At 36.6% G+C, this 27,452-nt stretch overlaps 1 protein-coding gene and 2 long non-coding RNA genes across 4 annotated transcripts in view; 2 read left to right on the top strand and 1 right to left on the bottom strand.

Annotated features, from left to right (window-relative positions):
- LOC135123821 (uncharacterized) overlaps window positions 1–27,452 on the top strand; it is a 183,826-nt gene that overhangs the window by 16,658 nt on the left and 139,716 nt on the right. The window lies entirely within an intron of this gene.
- On the top strand, window positions 7,722–9,031 carry LOC135123554 (uncharacterized). 2 transcript variants are annotated; one of them, XR_010279654.1, is made up of 3 exons: window positions 7,722–8,010; window positions 8,120–8,701; window positions 8,750–9,031. It is a non-coding gene; the product is annotated as an uncharacterized LOC135123554 (long non-coding RNA). The 2 variants fall into 2 exon arrangements; XR_010279653.1 differs by having other exon boundaries at window positions 7,722–8,701.
- Window positions 11,931–12,906, bottom strand: LOC135123567 (uncharacterized). The gene is made up of 3 exons (XR_010279663.1): window positions 12,756–12,906; window positions 12,442–12,596; window positions 11,931–12,347 (listed from the first exon to the last, which is right to left on the bottom strand). It is a non-coding gene; the product is annotated as an uncharacterized LOC135123567 (long non-coding RNA).

Here is a 27,452-nt window from a genome sequence, read left to right as displayed (position 1 = left end):
TTTTTTTTTACTTTTCAATAACTCAAAAAAAAAGGTTAAATTTAAAGTAATTTTTTCCCGCGGTTAAGTTGTGCATTACGTACGTCATGATGACGTACGTAACGCTGACCAATGGGATCAGCGTAGCGATGTGACAACTCCGCTCACGCTGCTTTAAAGTTAGACGACATCGGTATTTAGCATGATACAATAATGGACCTATCTACTGAATAGTCGTAAAAGATACACCCCTATACAGCATGCGCAGTCACCACGTACAAAGTTACCGCGTAATTTAAAATCTGGCAATGAGGAAAAATATAACATGACAGATGACGTAGGTGCGCGATTAGTTGCATACTTACCAATCTTAGACTCCCCCTTCGGAAGTAGACATATGTATTTTATGTAACTAAATTATTCTTAAATTTTAAATATAACTTTATTTTCATCTAACATACATTTTAAAATGACTATTATAATAATTTGTTAATTTGTTGTACATATTCAAACAAAACTGAGAATCAAAATAAATTCTTTCAATATATAATTCTCTTGTATTTTTTAAAAAAATAACAAAATCACACCAAGTGAGTCCTGTAATTAACATTTGCCCTTGTATCTGAGTAATAATTATGGGTCCTTTTTAGATATGTCTGGCCATTTTCTAACGCTAAGCAGAAATTTTTCATTTTTGCCGCCTCCTTAATCGTCTCCCACTTTTTGCTGTAAGGGCACTTAATTTCACAAAGTCCATATCCATGAACTTCATCAAATACAACGCAGTCAGGACTTGCACCTAGATGACTAGCAAATGGATGCACTACAAAGCCACACTTATACATTGTCCTTCGTGTTTCCTCCAAATACATTTTTTTTGCCACATCTTCATTTTCCACCCCATGCCTGATTGCCTTTACATTCGACAAATCATTATTCCCAAAAATGCTCTTTACATATTCTGCATTGAAGCTTCTTCTTTTGCAAATTTCCCCAAATTTTGAACTTGTTAAACGAAATTTTCGCTCATTATACCATGGTGCTGAAGAAGCTTGTTGTCTTGTTAATCGTTCTATTTCATAAGATTTGTCAAAAGAAATTTCTTCAATGGCATCTATGGGTGGTTCACTCAATAAAACATTTTTTGCTTCAGCATTATCAAGTGGTAGCTTTATAGGCATCTCATCTTGTATCCTCCAAATGTCTAGATTGTTCCTTTGCCTTTCTGGGTTGTACTGGTTTCCCAATACTGAATTAGAAGGGACTGATACATCTATAACAATGTGATTAGTACCTTAGTTTTATTACTAACATGAATCTTACTATCAAATAATGTAATAGTTTCTGTGGAAGGGTTGCCTATTAAATAACTAAACCCAATCTTCAAGACGGATGACTTGACAGCCTCAGTAAGATTCAGTATTTCCCTCTTGTTTAGAAATGCATCATCATGTCTAAGTGGATTGAATCGCTTACAGTGAATCGGTGACTTCTTCCTCCTACAGTTCAACGGATTGTAAAATGGTATATCAATGACTTTTTCCGGCAAAATTTTTTTCCCTCTAGGTTTGTTCCATATCATGGGTTGTGAGGTGCATGTAACATTTTCCATTTGAGTGATCCCTCTACAAATCAAATCTTGGAGATGATATCCAAGTCCAACTAAATGATTGCATGACCTGCTCTTTCTGTAACATAATTTATAAATCATTACAGCAAAAACAATATTTTAGACAACCAACCCGGCCTCACATGTACAGTGTGAATCAGTTAAAATTAAATCTTCCTCAGTCTTTTCAAAAACCATATTCATTGTATGGGGTTTTTCATTTTTTTTTTGACTTCGATAACACTGTGCACACAAATGCAAGCCAGAAACTTTCAGGTTGTGAACATAACCTTCAGCAAAGAATTTATAGCCTTTTGACATCTGCTTTGACGTCCATCCTTGCTTCTCGAAGAATGTTTTGCAGCAGTCAAAGTTAAAGGTGCTGAACGCAAGCAGGTCCGTGGTCCACATATTTAAAAAAAATGCCCGTTACGTCTTCCCAAAGAGATCGTTACTGAATAACCGTCCACTAAAAGTTTATTAAAATGTATTTAATAAAAACATCGACATAACCTTTATTCAAATGTCATACCTTTTACACACTACAGCAAGCTGCTGTTGTCTTGAAGATCGAGATTTTACAAAAAACACTCAAACAAACGCAAATCACACCAACAATTTGAAAAAACACAATGAATAATGAATGACAAACCGATATGACTCAGTTGCCACCGATGGCAGGTTTACGCCGCACGTGGTCAGAACGGCGGTTGTTTTAAATTACACGATGTTGATTCGCTGTTTTAAAAACTGCGGTAAAGATCTTGGTTGTGTACCCAACATATCATGCGCAAACTTCTATCTCTTACTAACATGTAGTAAGCCTCGGTCGGTTCGTGTTTACGACTATTCAGTAGATAGGTCCATTCTCAAGGTATGATACTCGTGCGGCTCAAAATGAGACCAGTTCGCGCATGACGTCACTCAGAGAGTAGAACTATTGGAATTTCAACATAAAAGCACGAAGAATCGCTAATAATTTTAATTTTTACTGTTATAATTCTTTATGTATTTAAAAAAGTGTGTTGTATGTACAACCCCTATATTATAATATAATAATTATATTTATAACGCTGCATAAAACGACCGGAAAAATAAATTTACGTATCTATCTGCATTAAATTGTAAAAACGAATTTAAGGGAGTTTGATAGGCATTTTTATCGTCTGCGCCAAATTAAAATTTCGCGTTTAATATTATTTTTCGTGTACTCAATGGAAAAATGCGCCTTTAATTTGGAGTTAATCATAAAAAGTGCTATTTTTCTCGTTAGTAACACTTTTCCAACCATTCAGCATAACTGATGTCTCGTCCGTTTTATTTGAATTTTTTGTTCTTCTCAATCATTCATCAAAGTATTTGTAACACCTTTCATACTTTTCCTACTATTTGTTCTGCAGATTATCTGAAAATGCAAAGATCTTCAGAATGATCCATTTTTTGCTTGTTTACGTTTTTATTTGATTATCATGAACATACTTGCTTTATTATGGTAATTGTGCACATTTAACACGAATATAATTATCATAAATTGAAATCTACTTTAGAAACTCTGTTTTAAACTTTCAAAAACTGAGTAGGTACACGAAAAAGTAACATGTTCAACACTTAAGAAAAATGTGTTTTCCATGCTCGCTCCGTTCGATAATTAAACCTTCCATTAAAACGACCACTTTTCACTACTTGTAAAACAATATATTATTAATAGAACAAAACAAACAAAATTTTACCACATAATCTGAACTTAAAAATAAGAATTTTTAATAACTACTAAAAATAAATACAATGTACTATTGAACTGCGTGCATCTTTTTTAAAAGTGGCCACAGGGATTCCCATGTTAAATTTTATACCCCATGTTAACTTATGTTTGAGTAAAGATTCAGAGCTGAAATTTTAACTGGATGTAATTTGGGTTATCTGTTGTCGATTTTATTAAAAGTCATGTTTTAAATTAAAGGATATTTCATTAAAAATTAAAATATTGGGATAGTTTTGTTTGTAATATTGTAGGCAGCCATCTAAAAACAGACATTTACCTGACGTTTCTAAACTTTGATTACTGGTTTTTAGTGATCGAAATTCATCAACATGCCGCAGTACACAATTAAAGAAAAAGTAGAAATGGTCACTGATGGAGACATTAAAGCCTTATCGACAACAGAGAAACTGCGCAAAATTTTGCTGCCACTTTTAAAAAAGATGCACTCTACACGTTAATTAACAATTTTTCGAAATTTTCTTTTCCGCTTAGTATTATTTTTACTTTCCCATAATGCATTGTTAAGATTTTTTATCCTGAAATACATTCGTGATCTGAAAAATAATGATTTAATTTAGGTGCTACAGTCAATGGATTTTGAATTATCTAACAAAGTTTTTAAATAGTTTTTAGTAATTTTGATGTTATCTCCATTAAATCTATTAAAAATTACTTCCAACTCTGCCATTTTTTTAACAAGTTCTTCAGGAGGCTTTATGAGACCCCCTTCTGATAATTGGTCTGTCCAAGTAAATGTAGCTTGATCTTGCTCCGTTCTACTCTCCACAAGTTTACCCTGTTAAATGTTCTAGTGCGTCATATTTCAGATCATTTAACTCACGAAACTCCGAGTCGTCAGCACCATTTTCTTGGTTGGCACTACTTTCTGTAGTTAAAGAAGAAAGACATTTACCGCTTAACAAAATCTCTCCTATGTTGTTTATAGGGCCATCTGGAGTATCATCTTCTTCAACGTTAGCTTCTTCTGACATAGAACCTTCATTCCTTCCTAAAATAAAATTTCTCAACCTATATCTAAAATCTAAAGCGTCAGGATGGTCATATAATCCTCCTTTCGACCTCATTTGTCCAAAAAATTGCTCTAAAACATCTTGATTTAGTCTGAATGTTAAGATGTAATTAAGTCCAAAAATTTCTTTCAAGTCCTTAAATAACAGTTTAAGAGCATTATTGCTCTGAATAATTCCTTTTTGAAACGGCATTAAAGACGATTTTCCTTTAACTCTCATCTTATACATAGTGTCTGACATGGTATCTAAAATTTTTTCTTGCACCTCCAACTGCAGCCCAAAAGCTTGCATTCTTTCTCGGCTATCTCTTTCAGGAACTCTTACATTTAAGCAATCAAACCAGTCGTTTACCTATAACATTATTTTATAAGCAATTTCCCTTGATTCTTACTGCTCTTACCAGTTTGAAAAACATCGCAGATTCTACCCAGTTTTCGTTCTCAGTAAAAAGTCCCATGGTACCACATCTGTTGATTGCTTGAGATATGGTGTGAGAAAAAAGCTTGGCTGCAAATTTTACTTTTTGACGTTGTGGGCCATTCACAGTCAAATTGTGCAGACTAATTTTATGGGTAATTTGAAGGTCAGAGTCCCCCGTGAAACTAAGAAGTTTAACAATTGGTTCTTGATTTATCTCAGTGTTCTCTGATATCAAAAAACCGTAATCCAGAAAATTATTCCTAATTAATTTTAACAGATGTGGTACATCTGCAAATACAAAAATTTTATGATTTTTGTCAGGATTCAGAAACCAAGGTTTCTTTTCATCGACTGCCAAATCTCTATATAATCCTCTATTACCGCCCCCCAAGTCGGAAACGATACTACATACATAAAACCCTGCATCTTCTATAAATTTAATAACTTTGAACAATATTTCTTGCGTCATCCTCTGATCGAAGTCAAAATAAATAGGCTGTTTCCAAGAACTGACTAGACCCCTCATCATAATAACTTGTACATTTTTATACGGTTTTAGAGTTGCGTCATTAACTTTATCATACGCATAAGTTTCTCGAATTTTCATCTCATCAAAAGATAAAACGCATATTTTGTCTTTAGCTGACATTTCTGCCTTCTTAACAATATTAATGACTTGTTTTAATATACCTGGAATATACACATCTTTTTAAATGTTATTAACTTTTTTTTACATAATTTGGAACAATTTTTATTTTTTTAGTCCATGACCTTAATGTAGAAACAGCGGGAAAAGGATACCCTTTTTTTAAAAGTAGTCGGTAGGCTCGTGGTCCTGCAGAATGTAAAACAACTCCCTGTGAAATTTCTGTCACTGTCCAGACTGGTCTTGTGTGAGGATGTTTGAGTTTTTTGATTTGTCGTGGAGTGAAAATTGTTTTGATACTTTGATTTTCTTTTACAAGTTCGTCGTTCTGTTTTTTCAGATAAGCAATTTTTGCTTCCAGATCTTCTCTATGTATATCTTGATCTGTATTTGTACTACATAAAGAAAAACATAATTAAATATTGGATATATGTTTTCAAATAATCGTTTCCCCTGAGAAAGAAATATACATGCAAAAAAACCGTGCAAACACAAAAGTAATTCTTAAAAAAAAGCAGTTTCCCTGAGTAAATGTGTTCAATATACCCAACAGATTTACTTGTCGATTCTGTTTTGTCATCCAAAGTAGTAGTTGGGTCATTGGTTTTAGTGCTATAAAATAAATTAAAATATAAAATAATTGCTAAAAAAGAAAGTATTATAAGATGTTCTTTGGGTATATTATTTTTATTGAATTTGTTTGATTTAGATCAATATTTAAGTAAAATAACCTACTTAATTTCTGCGACTTCATCCCTAGAACAAATTTCTTTAACCAACTTGGCTGATTCTCTTCTTACTTTTCTTTCTTCTCTCGCCTTATTAGGTTTGATTGTTTTTCTTTTAGGAAGATATAACGAAGGCACAGCTCCAGACTTTAGTTTTTTTCCTTTTTTAGGAATATAATTCAAAAGTTCGTGTTGCAAATTTCGTTCAAAATCGTTTTCACTAAAATGCTGCGAACACACTCTTGCATTTTTTACCGTAAAAGAGTCCGAACGACAACAAGAAATAACCCATAATTGTCTTGTAACATTGTCCTTTGGTAAGGTGACCAGAATTTCAAAACTGCTGAGGAGGACGCGTAATAATAATAATAATAAAATACACATGGATTTTTTTTTAACTTTTTAATACTAATTTACATGGGTTAATAAGGTAAACTATAGAAATTACTATGTATACTTATCACTAGAATGATTTTTTTTTAAAAGTACTTCATTTTCTGATAACATTTTAGAAAACTCCTGACATGTCATATTAATGTTACATTTTACAACAGTCATTGCCGAAAGAGTCTCTACTGTTAAGCGCGATTTTTCGGTAGTCCAAACGTCATTAACAATGGAGAAGACTCTTTCGACCGACTCGTTTGTGCCTGGCAAACAAAGAAATAATTCAAATAATATTTTTAAATTTTCACACGGAATATACTGATTTTTAAAATGGTTGAATACATCAAGCCATCTTTTATCACAGTCCATTATTTGTTCGTTCGACTCTTCAAATTTTGTGTTGCAATAAATTTGTAATCTCCGTATTGCGTCGAATAAACGATTGTCGTCAATAACACAATTACATTTTTCCAATGCAAATTGTATCGTCGTCTGAACTTCTTCCCACGTAAAATTTGATCTCAGTAAAGTCCAATTCATAACATCAAGATCTTCTGTATGTTTTGTCCATTCACTGAGGTTTGCACTCGGAATACCAACACAACTACAGTAAATTTTCTAGATTTAAATTAATTTACCATAGAAGTAACGTAAACCGTAAAAAAGTAAAGCAACTTAATTGATCAATCAAAAAGGAGGATATTTTTTATTTGAGGACACGAGGAGGACATTTACGCTAGGAGGACAGCATACATGAAAGGAGGACTGTCCTCCTCAAAGGAGTACGTCTGGTCACCTTACCTTTGGAAACGAATAAAACTGTATGTCGTTCCGAAAATGTTTTGATTGATTATCGCTATTACACCCAAAAACAGCACAACGCATCGTTGTAACTTTATAAAACCATAAAAAAATAACGTGCACCCACTAACCGTCTAAAAGACACGTGAAAGACACAAAAACGCACAGAACACTCCAAAAACGTAACAAAATACGCGCGAAATGCCTGTGTTTACTTTCTGAGTGACGTCACTCTCCCACTCCGTACGTGCGCAATATCATACCTGGTATTTATTGTATCATGGGTATTTAGCCATCTTGAATTCTTGTTGGGTTATGATAGGTTAGGTTTATTTATGTTTGGTCGATCTTAGCAACACCTCCTATAGATAAGGCCTGTGCACTAGTTTTGTGACGTCATCATGATGGGTCCACATGAAAATGTCAACATTCTCGAAATTACAAAAAAGCGACAAGTAATCACCATTAATAATGAAAATTTATTTCAGACATCGTTCGTTAGGCTGCATTGTACCGTTAAATGTATATTTGCACAAAAATTTGATAAAAAAACAGACATAACCTAGAATGCCACTTTTAATAAACAGATAGTTATTAAAGATTTCTTTTAAACATGGATTGTTGCCTTAGATAGTGTTGTTTAAACGGTAAGTAGACTTTTTAGAAAAAATACAACATTCCACATACCAAACTTCTTAACTATAAACTATAAAACTAACTATAAAAATCGGAGGCTGTTTAAGTTTTTCTTTTCAGCTCGGCCATTGGGGTCTTAAAAAACTGGTCATTATGCTTTTTGCAATAATTTTTGAGTAAAATATTGCAAATTGGCCGTAATATAAAATCAACAATTTTGCCTGGGGAATGTTTGGAACATTGATGACCCAAAAACAAATTGTTGACTGATTCGCCTATGGATTTTGCTGCTAAAGTTTTTATTGTAAGGCGTTGATCAATTTCGTCTAAAAAAATTTTTTCCAAGTCTGTATCTATGCACTTCAAGACAGTCAAATATACAAACGCACAGCATGTCACCACATCTGTAGTAGGGTAACACAAGCCCCCTCTGCTACTGGCAGTTATTACACTGCTTCCAGAAAGGAGATCATCAGTTACTAAAAACACCTTACAATAACTACACTTTAACTTTTTGTTTATAGCATATGAGGCATATCCTGCAACATACACCAAAACTGGCCATGTATTGTCATCAATATCGTTTAAATCATCATCGCTCACAAGGCAATTGGTGATCAATGTAACAGATACAAGCGGATCTTCATTGGTATCCCTAAAAACTTCATCAGGTGGATCCTCAGGCGTTATTTGAAATTCGCCGTAAGTTTTTGATTTTAAGATCAGTGGCGTTATGCTTTGCATCCGTAGTTTGTTTTCAGATTCGAAAACTTGACGAATAGAAATTTTGTATTGCCCCCCTGCCATTTGCCGATATTTTCCAAACCTTTCTTCCAGTTTATCAGTCTGGATTTTTCCGCAAAGGAAGAATGTCAAATTTTTGTCAGTCAGGCAATAATTGGATAATTTAATTAATCCATCAGTGGTGGTTTCTAGCGCCCACTGTGTCTCAGGTGTTAATTTTGCTGAAGTGTTCATTTTTTTCCATCTCTGCAACCATTCTAGAAATTGTTGTAAATATTCTAAAATGTGTGTCGATGTTTTAGTTATCGGTTCTGCCAGTTCGTTGCGAAGTCTCTTCCCTTTCCACAATGTCTTTACATTTACAACATCCCACCACTTGCATATAATTCCAATAAACGTTGAAGTATCCACAAAATTGTCAAATTGTCGCTTTGGGCCTAATTCATTCAAAGCAACAACTACTGAATGATTAAACACTTGTAGTGCAAGCTTTACATTCTGGCGTTCTAATGATGATGGGAAGAGTGCCTTTAAAGACAATGTGTACCCATATTTTAATAATTTTTCGTACTCCAAAGCATGTAGTTGTTTCAGTGCATTGAATGAGGCAATTTTAAAAATTTCGTTGGTTGAGTTGGAGTCAGTTAAAAAGTTTGGATACATGATGTTTTGGTCAGGCTTTACATTCAACCAATTGTTCCTGATACATTTTAAAATGTGCACAGGGTCAATTAAAAAGAACAAAGGTCTGGCACTGTTCATGGGGTGAGGATAACAATTTGTTATACTAGGAGGTTCTGTAAAAAATGACATTGCCTTTTTATTAATGGGGTTATTATCAGACACTGCAACTATGACTTCAAATCCAATTTTTTCGAGGCCAATTACTATTTTTTTAATAATCTCGTGCAGGGCTTGAGCATGAAGTGTTTTTACTGGCAAGATGTGGGCAACGTCTTTGTAATTAGATGTTATGCTTTGTATCATAAAAACAAACGCACTAGTTGCAGCATCTAGACTGTTGTAAGCTTGACCCACAATATTGCCACCTTTGTGTCCATGTAGGGTTTTAAATGAACTTCATCCAACCAGGCGCGGATACAGGATTTCGTTTAGGGGGGGGCAATTTTTGTAGTATTTTATCTCCCAGAAATGCGTTCTAAACAAAAAAAATTATAAAATTTTAACTAGTATACTCTTTTTCACATAATATGGGTGACATTTGGTTGTTTTCGTTACACGTATAGTGTACAGTAGAACCTCGATAATCCGAATTAATTGGGAAAAAGGAGTGTTCGGATTAACGATTTGTTCGGATCAGCGATTTTCCCAAAAATCTGAAAGGAAATTGAATAACAACTTCATATACAGTTGAAAACAAACTTCAAGAAATAAACCTTAATTGTATTAAACAAAATTAAAGAATTCTTAAGCAACAATGGATAACAGATACATTCTAAAAAAATATTACTCCGTGACCATAAACACGCTATCTTTTTGGAATCAACACGCTGGAATCTATACCCTGAATTTTTTCAGAATTACTTCAGAATTTTTCAAAAATGTAATTTTCCATTATCTATTCTCGACGATTTGCGAAATTTAACTACATATATTTTCTTGTAGATTTTGGACCTCAGAAGTCACTTCTCTCTTCATTTCTTCGATAACTTAAACCTTTTTTCCAGATTCGTCCAGTTGAAATACTTGTGGCAATTTTTTAAAATTTCGAAAAATTCGAATTTCACACCGAATTTTCGAAAATATTGCTTGGTTACCATTAACATGCTATATATTAGGAATCAGCACGTCGGGATATACGTATCCCTGAATTTTTTCAGAATTTTTAGGAAATTTTTTCAAAAGTGAAATGTTCCTCATGCAAATTTCGACCCACTTTCGACGATTTTACCTAAATATCTTTTCTTGTAGATTTCGGGCCTCATTTATTCGGTAACTTCAACCTTTTTTCCAGAATTAGATAATTAATTCAGTGCATTGAAATATATCATTTTTTAAAAATTTCAAAGATGTGCAAGTAGGTGCGTGTTTCCAAGTTCAGAAGAAGCATCGACTTCAAATAGCCTGTGTTCGGATTACTGGATGTTCGGATAATCGTGAATTCGGATTATAGAGGTTGTAGCTACTGTATTTACAAAATGAAATGCGATTTCAAAATTTTGAAATTGGTCAAAATAAAGTACCTCGGTCGTGTGTCAGGGGGGGGCAATTGCACCCATTGCCCCCCCCCTGGATCCGCGCCTGCATCCAACATTACAGTTATTAATTTGTCTGTATCTTCTAATGTGCTAAATTTCGCGGAGATGTACTTCAAGAAACAATTTTCATTTTGTTCCGTTCGGGGGTCAGTAAAATAGGTACCACACACTCGTCGTATTGTACTAGCACATGGTAGATTTAAATGTCCACAACTTCTTAAAAATCTGTATGCATGTGGTGATATAGAATACAGTAAACCACAAAATAAAATCGTTTCCCACCTGTATCTAAATCGAGTTTTAACACATACAGACAAAAAATTAACCTGTTCAATTAAAAATTTGATTGTGGGTTCCTTTTCTGGTAGACGGTTAATCAAAGATAGCAGAATATCATTTATTAATTGGATACTTTCGTCCACTGATTTAGAGTCATTGTTTTTGTCTACTAAAAATTGCTTTGTTTCATGTAGAATTTCTTCTATTTGATTTAAATTATCTATGGCTGCGGGAAACTTCAGTTTGATTTTCGGTAATGAATGAATTTCTGTGTCTTTGTAATATATATATAGTTTTAGCTCATTTGAAATCTTGATAGTACATTTTAAACTTGGAACGTCTGACTCTTCCAAATAAATAATATAAAGTGATTGTTGTTTCCTTATGACTTCCCAATTTCCTAAGTCAAGTTCTTGTAATTTTGTATGCAATTCTAAAATGCTTTCAAATTTCTGCTTCTTTTGAAAGTCAGCGTCACTTTCGAAACTGGCAGCAATTGCTTGCTCAACCATCTGACTTTCAAGTCGCATCTTTTTTTTATCAGGACTTTCTCGGGGGGAAGATAGGCCAGGTTTGGAAGGAGATATTCCAGGAAATTGACGGGGTACAGCATCTGCAAAATTATATTTTATATTTATATGGATTGTAATTTTATTTAAATCCCAGAAATATTCTAAAATTAATATGTTACAAATCAAGAGTAAATAATAGATGGCACCTCCATTTCCAGGCTCCGAGAATTTGTGTGTGTAGAGAGATGTTGGATGTTGAAGATGTAAAAATTTTATGTATTATTACAGATATTATAGTCAAGAAGACTGTGGATCAGTTTATAGAAGGGTTATGTATTAAATGTATGACTAATTTATTAGATTTGCAAATTACTAATCATAATGCTGATGGTACACACAATCATTGTAGCTTACTTGGGATTAAAACTTAAGTTTCACTTCTATAAATTGATCCTGTATGTAACAACTATTTTAAAACTTACCCTGCTTCAGTCGTGGATGACTTAAAGGTGCTGTAAGAAGCCGTCCAGACTTCTCATGAAAGTAAGTTGTCTCCCTTTCAATGTCTGCTTGGCTGAAATGTAATTCACACACCTAGAAGGAAATATCGATTAACTGACGATCTGTATTTTAATATGTAATTATTATGGACTACAGTAACTCTATCGTACACTAAGATAAAACTTACTCTTGAGTTAGGAGACGGTTCAAAATCAATTCTCTTAATTGCGGCCAACCACTTTCTTTTTAAATCCTCTGACTTTGGAAAAGTGAATGTTGAGACTTGCGGCCCATTTTTGTAATTGCCTCGGCAATTAGGAACGCAACACTTAGTTGGCATTTCTGAAAAAGTATAAGAATTAGAAAAGTTTCGCTAAAATGATCAAAAAAGTTCAAACAATTCAAATTCAATAATATAACCTAAACTGTTGAACGTCTGGTTTCTAATAATTATGCATTATAATACCACAGAAAACATGAACAGAACACATCGGTACTAACCTATCGGTTTTAAAATGACCAGCAGAGTGTTAAACTACAATAAAACAAAACAAAATTATTTTTGAGCGTTCAAAAGTAAAAACGTTAAATTGAATTGTGGCGATAGCGATTGCGACTATGGACTCATCGTGATGACGTCACACGCTGTCAATGAGTCTGTGCAACGGCCTTGTCTCTAGAAGGTGTTGGACAAATTAACTACAATCAGACGTTTACAGGATTGCCAGGTTTCTAGGCTTTGATGTCGCCAGACTTCCAATCCGAAGTCGCCAAAAGTCGCCAACATTTAGAAATAAAAATAACATTTCTTCCTAAATTTTTGCTTGAAATAAAACTAATTCCCAATGTAAATTATTTACTTAAAAAACAAAACAATTCTATAATAAAATACATAAAAAACAATAATACAGTCGACTCCCCCCAAGTCAGCCTTCCTCTAAGTAGAATTTTTCTCCAAGTCGATTTTTTGAATAGTAGTAGCACTTAATGTAAAAATTACTCTCTAACTCGAAAATCCCAAGTCGAACTCTCCAACTCGAACACAAACCTGGGGACGTGCCTTATCAGAACCGATATAAATTACTTTCTTGGGAGTCGAATAGAATTTTCAGATATAATGTTACACATATACAAAGTTGTAGAATAATATCTATAGTTTTATTCAGCAGACAAAACAATATTTGGTTCTACTTCTTGCATAGGGGAGTGGTTACCCTTCGTACACTTTTTAGATTTGTTTTTTTTACTTTATGATTAATTGTCGAATTTATCTAGTCTATGTACCTAAGTATAACAAATATATTGTAGTTTGTTACAAAAAAGTCCGAAACTTTTATGTCAAAAGGTTAAAGGGTTATGCCATTTTTCTATGATAAGATATTTGTACGAACGTACCCCACGTACGTGACAATTTAAACTTAAAGTAGGTAATTATACATTTGGTTGTTACTTTGGAACTTATTGCACATTATAATTATTTAAATTAACTGCAAAAGTAAAAATTCTAGCCATTCTGGATGTACAGCCCTTTCGTGGTTGAGGATCAGGGAGAATCATGGCGACATCGCTGATATACAAAGTGTGTATGTCTTCTATATCAGGGAAAAAGAATGACCATGACCCGGTTTCTTCCGAAGATAACTTACTTTCATCTCTGTATCCGAATAATGACTGAGAACTTTTCCGATATAATAGACAACAGAAGTCTTTTTTTCAAACTTTACCAAAACATAACAGTTATCTTTGATTTTCTCTGGTGTCACATTTAATTTATTATTGATACTACGATCATCAAGGGCAAATTTAAATGAAATTGTTTCAGTTGGCAGCACAATGCCGAAAAAAAAACTTTGTACGCTAAATCTACGGCAAAATTACGGAATCCCACGCAGTACTTTGTCTACAATATGGAAAAAAACTGGTCGAAATCTGTTTGGACAGAACTTCCGTCGTACCTAAAGTTCACTGAAACAAATCCAGCATTTTTGAGTTGTTGCACATTTCGGGTAGATTTAGGTAGGTACTATGGTGAAATTTTGTAACACTCCCAACATGGTAGGGTCAGATTAGACCCTATTTTTTTTATATTTAATGACAGAAATTACACACATGGCTATTTTTAAAGGATATTTTACTGAATTAGTTGACATTTTACCTTAACAAAAGTAAATATAAATTTAAAAATAACACATTTTCTGATAATTAAAAAACAGAAACAGGGAAAAACACTTTTCATTCTTGTGTGAACTAATTGTGGTTTATATTTTTCAAAATAATATAAATCCTTTATTTTCCGCATCTCTGATATCTAAAAGTTATCCCTGCAATAAAAAACATAGCATTACAAGATAGAAAAAAACTGACGACTATGTTTTAGACCTTACCTATTAACACAATTGGAACATAATGTTTTGATATCAGCATGGTTTTTGCATATATATTTGTGACATTCGCCACAACTTTGGCTTAAAGTGTCTCTGAGTTGTGGTTAAAAATTTGACCACATCAGAGTAACATCATATTTCATTTATTTTGACTAGGAAAATGGTTTAAAAATTAAGTATGTAAGTCTATAATTAACTTAAAATTTATTTATGGAATGGAATAAAATATTCTATACATAAAGCGACACCACATTCTTGGCATGATGTTGTCGAACGTACCGGTTTTGCTCTTGTGCTACACCCAGCACATCTTCGGACAGTCCCTTTTATAGGCAAATGGACTCCTACGTTTACAAGCCTCACCGAGTTGTCCATCCCCACTGCACGCCCTGAAGGTTTTTTCATTTTTGTACTAATAATTACGACTTTAGGTCTTTGTTTTTGTCGAGAACTGTAGTCTTTTATTAGCTGATCGGCTACAGCACTTTGAAAGGAAAGTTGACTCATTCCTTTCTTTCTGGATTTGTCAGCTTCAAATTTATGACAGATAAAACTGTTCACAATCACCGCATCTAGTAAGTAATAAAATATTCTCATCCACCAACGGCGGCTCTTCCATGAGACATTGTCGTATGACAAGGTTTGGTGAAATTTGTCCACTCCCCCCATATACTGATTGTAGTCTCGAATTGGTTGTGGACAATTTACGATATCTTTTTTACCTACTTTATTTTTTCTGACCACAGTTGTCAAAACAACTGGATCATGAAAAGAATTGACAATAATTACAGATTTCTTTCCTCTGTCTTTCCATTTACAAAGTGAAATACATATTTCCTGAAGTAGCAAAGTCACTGTCACCCACCTTCATGTTCGGTGTTCAATGTCGGTTAGTATAATATACATTTCTTACTTTGAGTATACTCTTCGTGCTTCCGCTTTCCACTGCATTCCATGCGCTCTGAAGGCATTTTGAAAAGGTGTAGGCCAAAAATACTTTTGAATCCTTTCTTTCCAGTCAAATTTGGAAGACCTGCGTAGAACATAACACTTCGATGTTGTTATTCGATATTTCCGTGACTCCATCCATGACTCACTTAATGCAATTAATACATCAGAGGAGGCCTGTCGTTCAACAAGAATTTTCCACTTTTCTTTTAAAAATTGTCCATTTCACCGTCGTGCCTGAAAACACAAAGCCAAAACCTACCGAGTAAAGTAGTGTTGTATCTCATTGTAAAAATTGCAGAGCCATGATGATTGAGCTTATTTCTTTTATTTTTATACCACTTTTGACCTTCATTTGAAGACGGTTTCATTTCTGACAAAAGCATTGTCTTCAGTATGCAGGGAATATTAGAGTCATTGTCAAGAAGATCTCTTTTTGAATATTCTTGTATTTTCTTGCGAGTATGATTTTTAGGAAAAGGAAACATTCAGCAAACCTCTTGCCTTTTCTATATTTCATTTGCACCACTTTTGATGAGCTTGGCTTCGCAAGGTAAAGATGTTTTGGTTGTGCTATCTTCTTCATTTACCGCAAATACAACAGCCGAAATATTCTTACATGACCTTGTTATACCTGCGCTACATTCACATCTAGCTGAAGAAACCTCTCTTGAGCTTGTCAACTGCAACATTCCCGCAATTAATTATCAGGTATTTGGTGTGGTTGTGTTATTACATTACTTTCAGAGTCACTTTGTATGGTTTTTGCGATACATTTGTTTGCCTAATAACACAAGCTCTAATTGAGATCGAAAATGTGCACATAGTGTATAGTATAAGGCGGTAAAATATGATACAAATGCCATAATTATGGTACAGTTGGGAACACTGGCTGCGTAGATCGGAGACGCGCATGCTCATTAATAGGGCCCTAAACTGCACGTTTACCTCTCAGGGTTATACTTATTATTTCTAAAATCTTCCTACAAATCGACATTATAAAACTCTTTCACAACACTTTCCCTTACCTAACGTAAGAAGAGGCATTAATGTAAACAATCACAGTTTTTCTTAAACAAACCAATGCAGTGATGGTATAAAAAAATATTTCCATTGTTTACTATGGCAGTTGTTTTTTTTTTCGATTATTGTTAAATTTTTTTGCAGTTTCAGAATCTGTGAAACTATGTAGTTTTAATAATTTCAGATAAATGATCTAAAGCATTATAAGCAATATTATGTTCATCTGCAATTGCAGCTATTCTAATTTTTGCAGTTTTGATTTTAGTTTCTAAAGAAATTTTTTTTTTGTAAAATTAGACATTTCAAGTAAAGATTGCTGTTTTTGAACAGATGTGGCTAATTTACAATGCAATTGTCCTTTTGAATGCTTTACAATTTCGGATTTACCACAAATAAAATCCTTGTTGCACGCCTTGCAATGAGCAAAAGTGGGTCGTTTTTTTCTGGGCTCCAACCATCCTTTAAACTCTGATTCTTACTCCCGCATGGCGTTGTACTTTGGGCATAAGACTTGGACTTTTTCTTTTTTTTCGAAATCCTTGTTTTTTCTTCTGAAGACGATGTTGGTGAATTAGAAATATCTTCTTTGGAAAAAATATTTCTACTTACTTTTCCTGTATGCAGGGAATCACAAAACACCACTAAACTGCGAGGATGTTGATTTCTTTCAAGGGTTTTTTCTTTCACTTCACTTTCAAAAATTGCCTCGGGCCCTATTTACAGGCTCGGGCTGACGCGTTTTCTTGGGGGAAATACCCATTTTTAATTTCGTAATTTTAAAATAATTTGCGTGGATACCGATACAAGCGGTACTGCCAATTGAGATACCAATTTTAAAAATAATGCTTCCAAGTAAATAATATATAGATGGTTTCAGGTGGTCACTTAAATTGAAATCTAAATTTAACACAACTGCATCTTGATCCAATTCTAATATACACCCCTCGTCTGTGCTCTTATTTTCCAGTTCATAGTCTTTGCAGTACTTAATCAGATGGTGTGAATGATATTCTTCATAACCGGAGCGCTTTAAAGTGGTTTCGAATTGCGACAAACCAACTAGTCGTAGAGATATTCTTAAAAGATGAGATACTCAATATTTGCTACAAGAAATCTTGTACAAGTTATGTATATTTGACATGAGACATTAAATCTTGTACCAAATCTTGCACTAAATATTGCGTCGTGTCAAACGGGCTTAAGTCATCTTCAGGCGTGACAAGCTAGGATTTGAAACATAACATGGTTTTTGAAAACATTAATGAACTTACAATCACATACGTCTTCCATTTCTGTTAAAGTTTTCGCTTTCTCTTTCATTAAACACAAGACAGAGTGTAGAAGGCCAGTATTAATTATGACAGACGATGCCTATTTTCTTATTAGAGTACTTAGTCCAGGTAGGGGCCAATGGCATTGTTGTCTTAAATACCTGTGTGCTTTAGGAGTGACACTGCGCAATGAAATGAAAGGCTTTAAGTTGACTTGTTGTAAAAATTTTAGACACAGCCTCGCTCATTTTAGAATCATTATTTTTTTTTAGCCTCTTGTTTTAATAAAGCGTTTTCCGCTTCAGTTGCTTTGTTTTTTCATGTAACTGAAGCACTTCTAGTTTCTTATATTTTTCTTTCTAATTTTCATCAGGTTCTAACAGAGGCCTGACATCATCCCCAGATATGTTTTTTCTACAGTGTATAACAACTGTATTGTTTCTGCTTGGGCTCTGTAACTTTTTTGGGGATGATAGGGGTAGCGTTGATGACTTATCTTTGATTCCTAACTGTTTAAGGTCTTCCAGCGTAACTTTGGGCATGCCCCCCGAGTGCCTACCACTATGGGTACTACGGGTCCCTCGGATGCACCAAACCTTTCTTTCACCTGTGGTAGTAGCCGCAGGTATTTGTTCACTTTTTCCTGCCGGCCGTTTTCTAAGTAGTTCCCATCCTCATGGCGGACTGTTACATCGACCACAAGGACCTATTTCCCGGATTTGACCACCAGGTCCGGTTTGAGAACTTCCTCTCTATCTGTAGGGGACGGCTCTTTGACTAGAACCGCACAGGGATCTTTCTGACTGATTTTATTCATCACCAGCTTTAAAATCTCGTTATATCTTTTTATCCTTTCTTATTACGTGGGCCAGCGTTTCAGGCAATAGTTTGCATTTTCTACACAGCAGATCTTGCCTGGGGACTGCTCTATTCATTGCCACCTCCGTGAAGCACATGTCAGTTCTCATCTTGAGCGCCGTGAGGAATCGACACGGCTTAAGCAGCGTAGGGTCCAGCTCCAGCTGTTTCCTCCTCTGCTTCCAACGGTCCATCGTTTTCGTATCAGGGAGGGGCCATTCCAATCTGATGGACCGGGCCAGCGTCCTTAATCTCGGTTCTACGCCATTATCTGATGCAAGAGCTGTAATGGCAAGGTCGGAACTATTCAAAAATCTTAGCTCCGACTTAAGGCTAGAGGCCGCCGCTATTGTCTCTAGCCTAGGAAAACCTATTCCTCCATCTCTTTTCCTGGCATATATCATGCCATTGACGGTCGACATTGGAAGATGGAGAATGTTCTTGACTCCTACCCCAATTTCCGTTATCGGTGCCACACCATGCACTATGCGGAACAAATAGTGCGGGACTAGGTATTGGGAGATGAGATTCAATTTCTGGGGGGTTTTAAGAGACAAGCACTTAACCCGCTTTAAGCTATCCTTGATCTCCTGCCTCGCACACGGAATTCCTTCTCCCTCACTCATTATAATCGCTGGTTCATCTATGTAATAACTATCTCCTGTCGGTACAACTCTGAAAGTGGCACATTTCTGCACGCACCTATAACTGCATCCCTAGATTTCTTAGGAATGTCTCAGTTTTACTCAGGAGGTCCTGTGCCTGAGGTGCGTCGTTCGCTAACAACATCAGATCATCCGCGAACGCCAGGCAGGACAGTTCCGACTCATTAGAACCTTTGTTACTAGGTGTAGTGTTCATACTTGTAGGCCTACATTCTGTTGGAAGGGCATCAAATGTCAATCTTTCTTGTTCTTGGGACGGTATTCCAACAGTTTGTCTTGCATTGACTTCACAAAACATTCTGGAGTAAAATGCACAGAGCATATACGCGTTGAAAGTAATATGTCCAGTTTTGGTATTTACTGTATCTTGTTTATGATAGAACGATACTCATTCTCCACAAAGGTTTTGATCCTTCGGGAACCTATAAAAATGTGCACTCACATTCCCTTTTTTCCTTTGGCTGTTCGAATAGCCAAACACTGCACAGTGCATCATTTTTATTGCTCACTATTAACCTCAGATCACCAGGACATTACAATATGTTTACGTTTCAAACTGAAATCAATTCTTTGTCTACAATTCCAGTCATTTATATTAGGCACAATAGTAACATTGTACCTTGCCGGTTTTTGACTGGTTGATTGACTAAAAAGTTTGCAGGATGTGGGGACGTAATAATTGAATATCTTTGGTGGCTTGCTGAGTGGTTTTTGTTTTCTTGAGAATTGTGTATATATCCGGTTCAGGTATTGTGCGGGGCCGCTTTTTTGTGCAATGCTTGCGATGTAAGCGAAGGTAAAATTACAGTCTTACGACTCATTGAGATGACGTGAAAAAGATTAGCGAGTCATTTTGTAACGTCGTATAGTCGTTTGATTAATAAGTTATGCGGGGTTGAATCAGCATGAACTAAATTGTTTAGAACGGCAGATAACGCTCGAAATCTTGTCGTGTTGACTATTATTACAGTTTCTTGCACGATTTTGGACACTGTGGTAGGACCCATGCGGAACGAAAAATCCAAACTTCAAAATGATTGACCAGTTGCCAAATATCTAAATGTAGAACAAAAACCTTAATTATCTATAAAATAAATAACTTAATTAATTAAAAAATACAAACAATAAAATACAATCTAAGAACTATTCCAATTTTTTTTGTGAAAAAATTAACTCTGATAATTTCGACGAATTCAGCCTGGTCCTTTTCTCATTAACTAAATGCGGTGCCGTCGAAAAAACCTGTTCACACGGGACTGAAGAGGCCATTATACATAGTCTTCGAATCATTTGTTCGTATAAGTGTGGGTAAACTGCCCGTCGTGCGATCCATCAAATCAACAGGTTTAAATGACGGGGAGGAAGTGGTTCCGCCAAATATTTGTCCACCTCGATAATGCTGGCTACCGTAGGGTTGGAATCGCCCGTTAACTAAGAAAATAGTAATGTTTTATTAAAAAAGATATATAGGTTGAAGGTGGTTCGAATATTAAACAGATTACATGAAAAAATATCTAGTCGCTGTTTGAGAATCTAACTTTGTTCGAGTCTAAACCCATTGAGAACCTAAGTTGCATAGGCTCTTTGTTTGAAGTGTTGCACAACAGCTTTTACTTTAGAAACTATATGCTTAATGTGCATGAAACCTTTTTGAATTATCAAATTAGAGGAATGTGCAAAGCAAGGAATGTGCCGCCAGTTGCACAGACGAACGGCAGCAACCATATTTGCTGTGTGGTCTGTGACAATTGCGGAGATTTTCTTTACTATACCCCAATGTTTAACCACATCAAATTGGCAAGTTAAAATATTGTCTGCCGTGTGCTTCTCTGGAAAATCGGTACATGTCAAAATGGACGAGTTAATTACTAATGAATCTGCATTTTGTAGCAGACAGTGTGCTGTTATTACAGCTAAATAACTAATATTATTTAACGATGTCCACCTGTCAGTAGTCAAACAAACCGCTGAAGGTAGATTCAATTTTTGTTGGACCCGAGTTTTAGTTTGGAGAAATAAACTCGGTACCAAGTTGTTAGAAACCGTCTTTCTAGAAGGCGGCCGATAAGAATTTTTTAAATTCTGGTTCCTCAACAATTTTAAATGGATGAAATCCCTTATTGATCATTCTAATCAGCTCCTCATCTAAAATACGACTCTTTCTTAACGGTAATGACTTCACTACTTCAATGAAATTTGTAACTAAAGCCTGTCCCTATACTTCATCACCTGATGATGAGGGCACTGGTAACATAATAACTCCTGCGGGTTCTTCAAACTTAAATCAGATGTACCAGGACCAGAATCTGAAGCTATAGCTGAAGGTGTGGACGAAAGGGCTCTAGAAACGGGCACTGTTGAATGTTTGTTCCGTAAATGCCTCGAAAGGTTTCCAGAACTTCCGCCGGTAATACTAGGCTAGCGCAATAATGGTACTTTGTATTTTTTGAGGTGGTGTCAACGTTAAAATGGAACCATAATTGACTCCTTTTTCTGTCCATACCTAAAAACAAAATAATATTCTTGTATATTGTTAACTCTGATGACACATCGTTTGTCGGTTTATTCTCTTGATTTCCTATAAAATCTGCAATAATTTTTGGTACATTTTCGACCCCTAACTCCAAAAAATAGGCTTTAATTGCAGGCCATCTTTTTAAAATATGATCGACAGATTCATACAACGACAACCATCATGTTAGCTCATGTTTGAAGATTTTAACATATTGCAATTCTGCGTTGTCAAAGCACTCTTTCAAAGAATTCAATTTTATGGCAGAAATACCGAATTCTGAATAAATTGCACTCTTGCTCGTTTGTGTGGTCGCGTTGTTCACAAACGCAGAACCTCGAACTGGCGTACGCGACGATCTTTCTCCCCTCGTGTTCTTGGTAGAGTACCGCCACCATGCCGATTCGCATCTGTTTGTAGTACGAACGGAAGGCCCGGCCCCGGTCGGTCCAGAGGTTCGGTCTGCTCCAGTTTCTTGTTTAGCTTGTCCAAAGCTCCGGCCTCCGTACTGGTCCCCCGCTGGAAGTTGGCCGGGGCGTTCTTGAAACCAAAGGGCATCACCCTTTCCGTTAGTGGTATTTGCCAATACACCGATCGCAGGTCTACATATAGTGGAGAAGACCTTGGCCTGTCCTAGGTCGCAGAGCGTATCGGGGATAGTTGGCATCGAGGAGGCTGCTTCTTCCGTGATTGCGTTAAGTCTCTGATAGTCTACGTAGAACTGGCACTTTCCGTCTTTCTTCGACATGATGACTATCGGTGATGTGTACGGAGACGTGGATGGTTCGACCAAGAAGGCTTTTTCTTCTTTGAATTTATAATTACACTTTTCATAGATTGGAACCGTATTCCTCGGTCATCCATATATGTAAGTAATTTATTATCAGATGATTTTTTACTTTTTGATATAAACAAAGCTTTGAGGATTTTGAAAATTTTGTTTTTCTGACTTGGTGCAAGTTTGTAAAGAACACGTTTTCTTGGAGTAAGATTTTTTAATCTGGTCTCTGATCTTGAATTTAATATTCCAGTAGCGCCTTTTTGGTTTTTTGAAGTTTGAATGATTTCATCTTCATCATTTTTTCTTTTTTTTTTTTTGACGTTGAAACTAGTTGAGAACTTCCCGTTCAGTAGCCGAGTAATTTCTTTCGGCGCTGCTAAGTAGTCAGCTGGCGTACTCGACTGGGTGCTCATCAGGTCTCTCCCCCTGGAAGAGAGCTACACCGATGGCGTGGTCGCTGAGGGCATCTTTGAGAGTGAGGAAGGCGTTTTGCTGTGTGGGCGTCCATGTCCAGGGCGCATTATTCTTTGTGAGCTAGGTCAGGGGCGGTAATATCTTTGCGAAGTTCGGCACAAACCTCCGGAACTAGGAGCACGTCTGCAGGAACGTCAACAATCCTTTCACGTTGCGTGGAGACGGGATCTTCTGGATGGCCTCCACCTTTCGTCTGTCGGGTTTCAGGCCACGTGCTGGTTTCCTACGGTTCATCGGAAGGCGGGATAATTTCATGCCTTCGAATATCTTCCCAAGATCTTGGATGCGTCCAGAAGTGAAATTTCTGGTAGGCCGGCTCTAAACCGGTCGATTAGTCGTTGAAATCTGGCCGGGGCGTTGCGTAGCCCAAACGGCATTGTCTTGAACCGGTATAAACCGAACGGGCTTATAAAGCAGGTCTTGTCTCGATCCTCGACCCTTACTGCCACCTGCCAGTACCCTGACTGTAAGTCAATAGTGGAAATCAACTTGGGACGCTGCGTGGAGTGTAGGAGATTATCGATGCCCGGTAGTGCATAGCGTCCTCGGCGTCTTGCATCATATATTCGGCTCCCCTTGGAGCCTGGTAGATCTTCCAGTGGCCTCGTTGTGCGGGAACAGTCGGGGGCGGTCCACAGGCGCTGGGTTCTTCTGGCGTTAAGCCTGGCGCGTGTGCTTCCTCTACTTCCATAGGTGCGTGAGACTCGTCGATAGGTGTAACACTGTCGGCGCGTGGACCACCGCATCAAGTGTGGAAGTATGTTCTTGTTGTTCTGGGGTTTGGGGATGGCGAATGTCATGGCGTGGTGCCGTGTGTGTGTTTTTAATGAACTGGAAGCTTTCTTCCGGTCTCTCGAAAAAATGCCATGGTGGCATCCTCGATAAAGTCAATGCTCAGAAGAGTTCACGCATCTGGAACATTAGGCAAACACACAAACTGGGTTGAGACGGTTTTGTTTTGTAACTGGATGTTTACTTTTGTCGTTAAGACCTCCTGCTGCTGCGAATGACCGTCGGCCAGCACGATGGTTAGTGGAATTTTAGTAAAAGTTGCACCGGAAGCGCGGAGAAGATCGCTTAGTCCTGGACTGGCGACACTGACTTGAGACCCAGAGTCAAGGAACGCTGTTCCTCACATTCGTATTGCGCAGATGACCACTGCAGGGTGGTGCCGTGCCGTGGATGGTTCCACCAGGTTTAAGCTGTAGAATCCTACTGGGCGGTCAGCGCTGGTGCTTGGATTGCAGGTAGGGCAATTTCGTCGCATGAACCCTGGCCTTTGGCAGCCGTAGCATCGGGGTGTCTATGAAGTGGCTGCAGGACAGCTTCTTTTTTTCTTTCGACATTCGGCCATGCTGTGTCCAACGACACGGCAAAATTCGCAGCGCTGTTTCTTCGGTCCACTAAGTGGTGCAGGAGGGCATGAGTTTTTTCAGCAAAGTCGTCTTCGACCTTGCGGGTACCGATCAAAACTTCTTCAAACGTTTCTGTTCTGTTGCGGGAGATTTTCTCACGGATTTCGACGTGTAGTAGGCCAAACACCATGTCCAAGTGCACAGCGTCTTCGAGGGGCTGCTCAATTTGTGAGAGCAGACTCCGTTTTTTTGTGATGAAAAGGTCTGTGGGCATATCTGCAACCTGTTTCTCTTCGAAGATCTCCAGGTAGATCTTGTAGGCGGCTTTCCGTGGAGCGAAAGTCTCCTGGAGTCGTTTCATGGCTTCATTCCATGTTCTAATTTGGAGTTTGACGCCTTTCCACCAGGTGTGGGCCGTTCCCGTGAGTAGGAGGGAAAGAGCTTTCAGGGCGTCTTCGTCGCTGATCGCCTCAACTGTGCGAAAGACGGTCGCTGAGGTGACAAATTTTTCCACTTTGTCCCTGTTGCGAGTTCCGTCGAAGCGTGCGGGACATGCGGTGATGCTATGACGATGGTTTGTTGGCGCTACATTTACCACGGGTGCTGCTGCTGTCGGTAGTCTGGCTATAAATGCGTCAAATTGCTCTGATGCGAATTGGACGGCCATGGTGTATTAGGGACTTCTTCTTAATCCTTTCTGAGATAATCGGCGCATTCGCGGTTATTCGTCGACCGATAAAACACTTCGCGGAAGACAACTTAATTTCGAGACCCACGTTGGGCGCCACTGTAGCTACGTGTCGCCTGTCTCAGATCCTCCATTCACTAATTTAATATCTCTGTTTTTTTGGATGAAAAAGTTCCAGCAGAAACAAAATGCTGAATAGGTTGGTATTAGAATGAACTAACCAATTGTTACTAATTTTTTCACCGTTTTTAAAAATTGTATTAAGAGTCTTTTATATTGTAGTTTGCATTTCAAAAAAAAAAAAAAATTAAATTTCCTATTTTGAGTTGCATCGGTACTGTCCCCATTTCCAACAAGCGACGTGTACCTAACGACGTGGATTTCTATACTGCGCGTAAATCCTTCAACAATAATATCGGTCTCCATCGATGTGGAGAAGCGAGTCCAGTTTTTAAAACATAGGTGATCGCCTTTTTCTAAATTACACATGGTACAAAATTTATTTCATATGCCTAAAAGCCAATGGCGGTGAGATTTTTGGTAGGTTGGGCAAAGTGGTGAAGCAGTAGATACCTTATCAAAAGTATTTTTTCTACGAGGTTCTTACAGCGTAGTTATTGTGTACGTATTTTTGTTTGAGCAAGCACCACGTGAAGGTTCGGGGCATTTACGGTTAGTAAAGTTGTAAATTTTTATAAACTAGATAATTTCGTTTGAGTCATTGAACTTCTCTTGAAAGTTTTTATTCTTTTTAAAGTTGAAAAGCTTCTTTCCACTGAAGCTGAAGTCGAGGGTAAACATAAAGCGATACAAAGCAGTTTATATATTTCTGAAACCTCATTTTGCAGATCATTCATAAAAATGAAATTTAAAACATCAGCATAATTTGAAGAGTCTGCAAGTAGGTCTATATCTGAATACTAAACGCGCAGTTGACTTTGCACCTTGGCTTGGGTGAACACATTTTTATAATTCTTAAGTAAGGAATTAACTACATTTTGGGGAAACGTTCGTTTGAATGACATAAATTTATTCAATAAACCTAGAAAATCCAAGGATGCCATATCTCTAAATCTAACTTTTATTTGATTAATTATTGTATCCAGAATTTCATTAAATACGCGTTTGAAACACGTGGCTAAGTAATATTGGAAACTGTATTATCAAAATAATTGTCATTTGATCTGAAATTATTTAATGTTTGCTGCAAATTTTCTATTCTTTTCTTACAGTATGATATGTCTGTCGATTTGGACTGAATTATATCGAAAATGAATTCTGTTTAAAAAAATACAATTTTCCAGGATTTTTTAAATTCCTGTTGCCTCTCTAATAGCATCTCTTACAGAATCTTCGGAATCAGTAATTTTGTCAAAAACAAGCACAAGGTTTGTTTTTTCTTTTGGTTCCGACAGCCGTTAATTTGTGTCTTTTCCGTAAATTGAAAAGAAGGTCCAAACTTGTGTACCAATTGTCAAAGGTGATGTTTCGTTTAGTGCCTGATACTGGACCAACCAATCAGTCTATTAGTTATTTACATTATGAGTGCGGTAGGTAACATTTTGCAGGTTGAGGTCCTAATTTGCCACCCGACGCGAAGCGGAGGGTGGCATGGGACCGAAACCTGCAAAATGCCTAACGCACGAAAATTGTATTAAATTTTTTCGCCGACATTGATTTTATTTTAAAAAATATTTGTTTTTAAAAATATTTTTCGAAATGGAAATAATGAAGTGACAGCTTATAGACTTGACGTTTACTGAAGGAATCTATAATACCGGCAGCCACGAGATGGCGCCATGTGATTTTTTTTTTAATAATTCATTTTTTCTAATTCAAAAGGTTTGATCCAACAAAACATGATGTAAAGTAGTATTCTAGTATGTTTTCTTTTATTATTTATACAGAACTTTTTTTATTAGAGCTTCTAGAGGCTAATGCATGTTGAATTACTTTGGCACCCAAAGGCGGTAAAGCAACGGTAAATTGATATTTGGTGCGTAAAGTCATTGCTACGCGGCATGTCAAAGGTGTATGAATGTTTTATTTACATGTCAGGAGGCGAAAAAATATTTTTCGGGCTGTTACTAATTTTAAATGGGCCTACAGGTTGCTGGTCCGCATAGATGTCCATATTGACACCGTAATAACTACGTGCGTCCACCAAAGCTTGTACTTTTAGTCCATATTTTGCAGGCTTATTAGGCATATTCTGCCTAAATGGACAACGGCCACCGAA

Source organism: Zophobas morio, unplaced genomic scaffold, assembly GCF_036711695.1.
Source record: "Zophobas morio isolate AGI-343-1 ecotype UQ-CSIRO unplaced genomic scaffold, CSIRO_AGI_Zmor_V1 ptg000006l, whole genome shotgun sequence".
In the NCBI taxonomy this organism is placed as follows: Eukaryota; Metazoa; Arthropoda; class Insecta; order Coleoptera; family Tenebrionidae; genus Zophobas; species Zophobas morio.
Note: the sequence above shows the minus strand (reverse complement) of the source record. Positions and strands in the feature narration are given on the sequence as shown.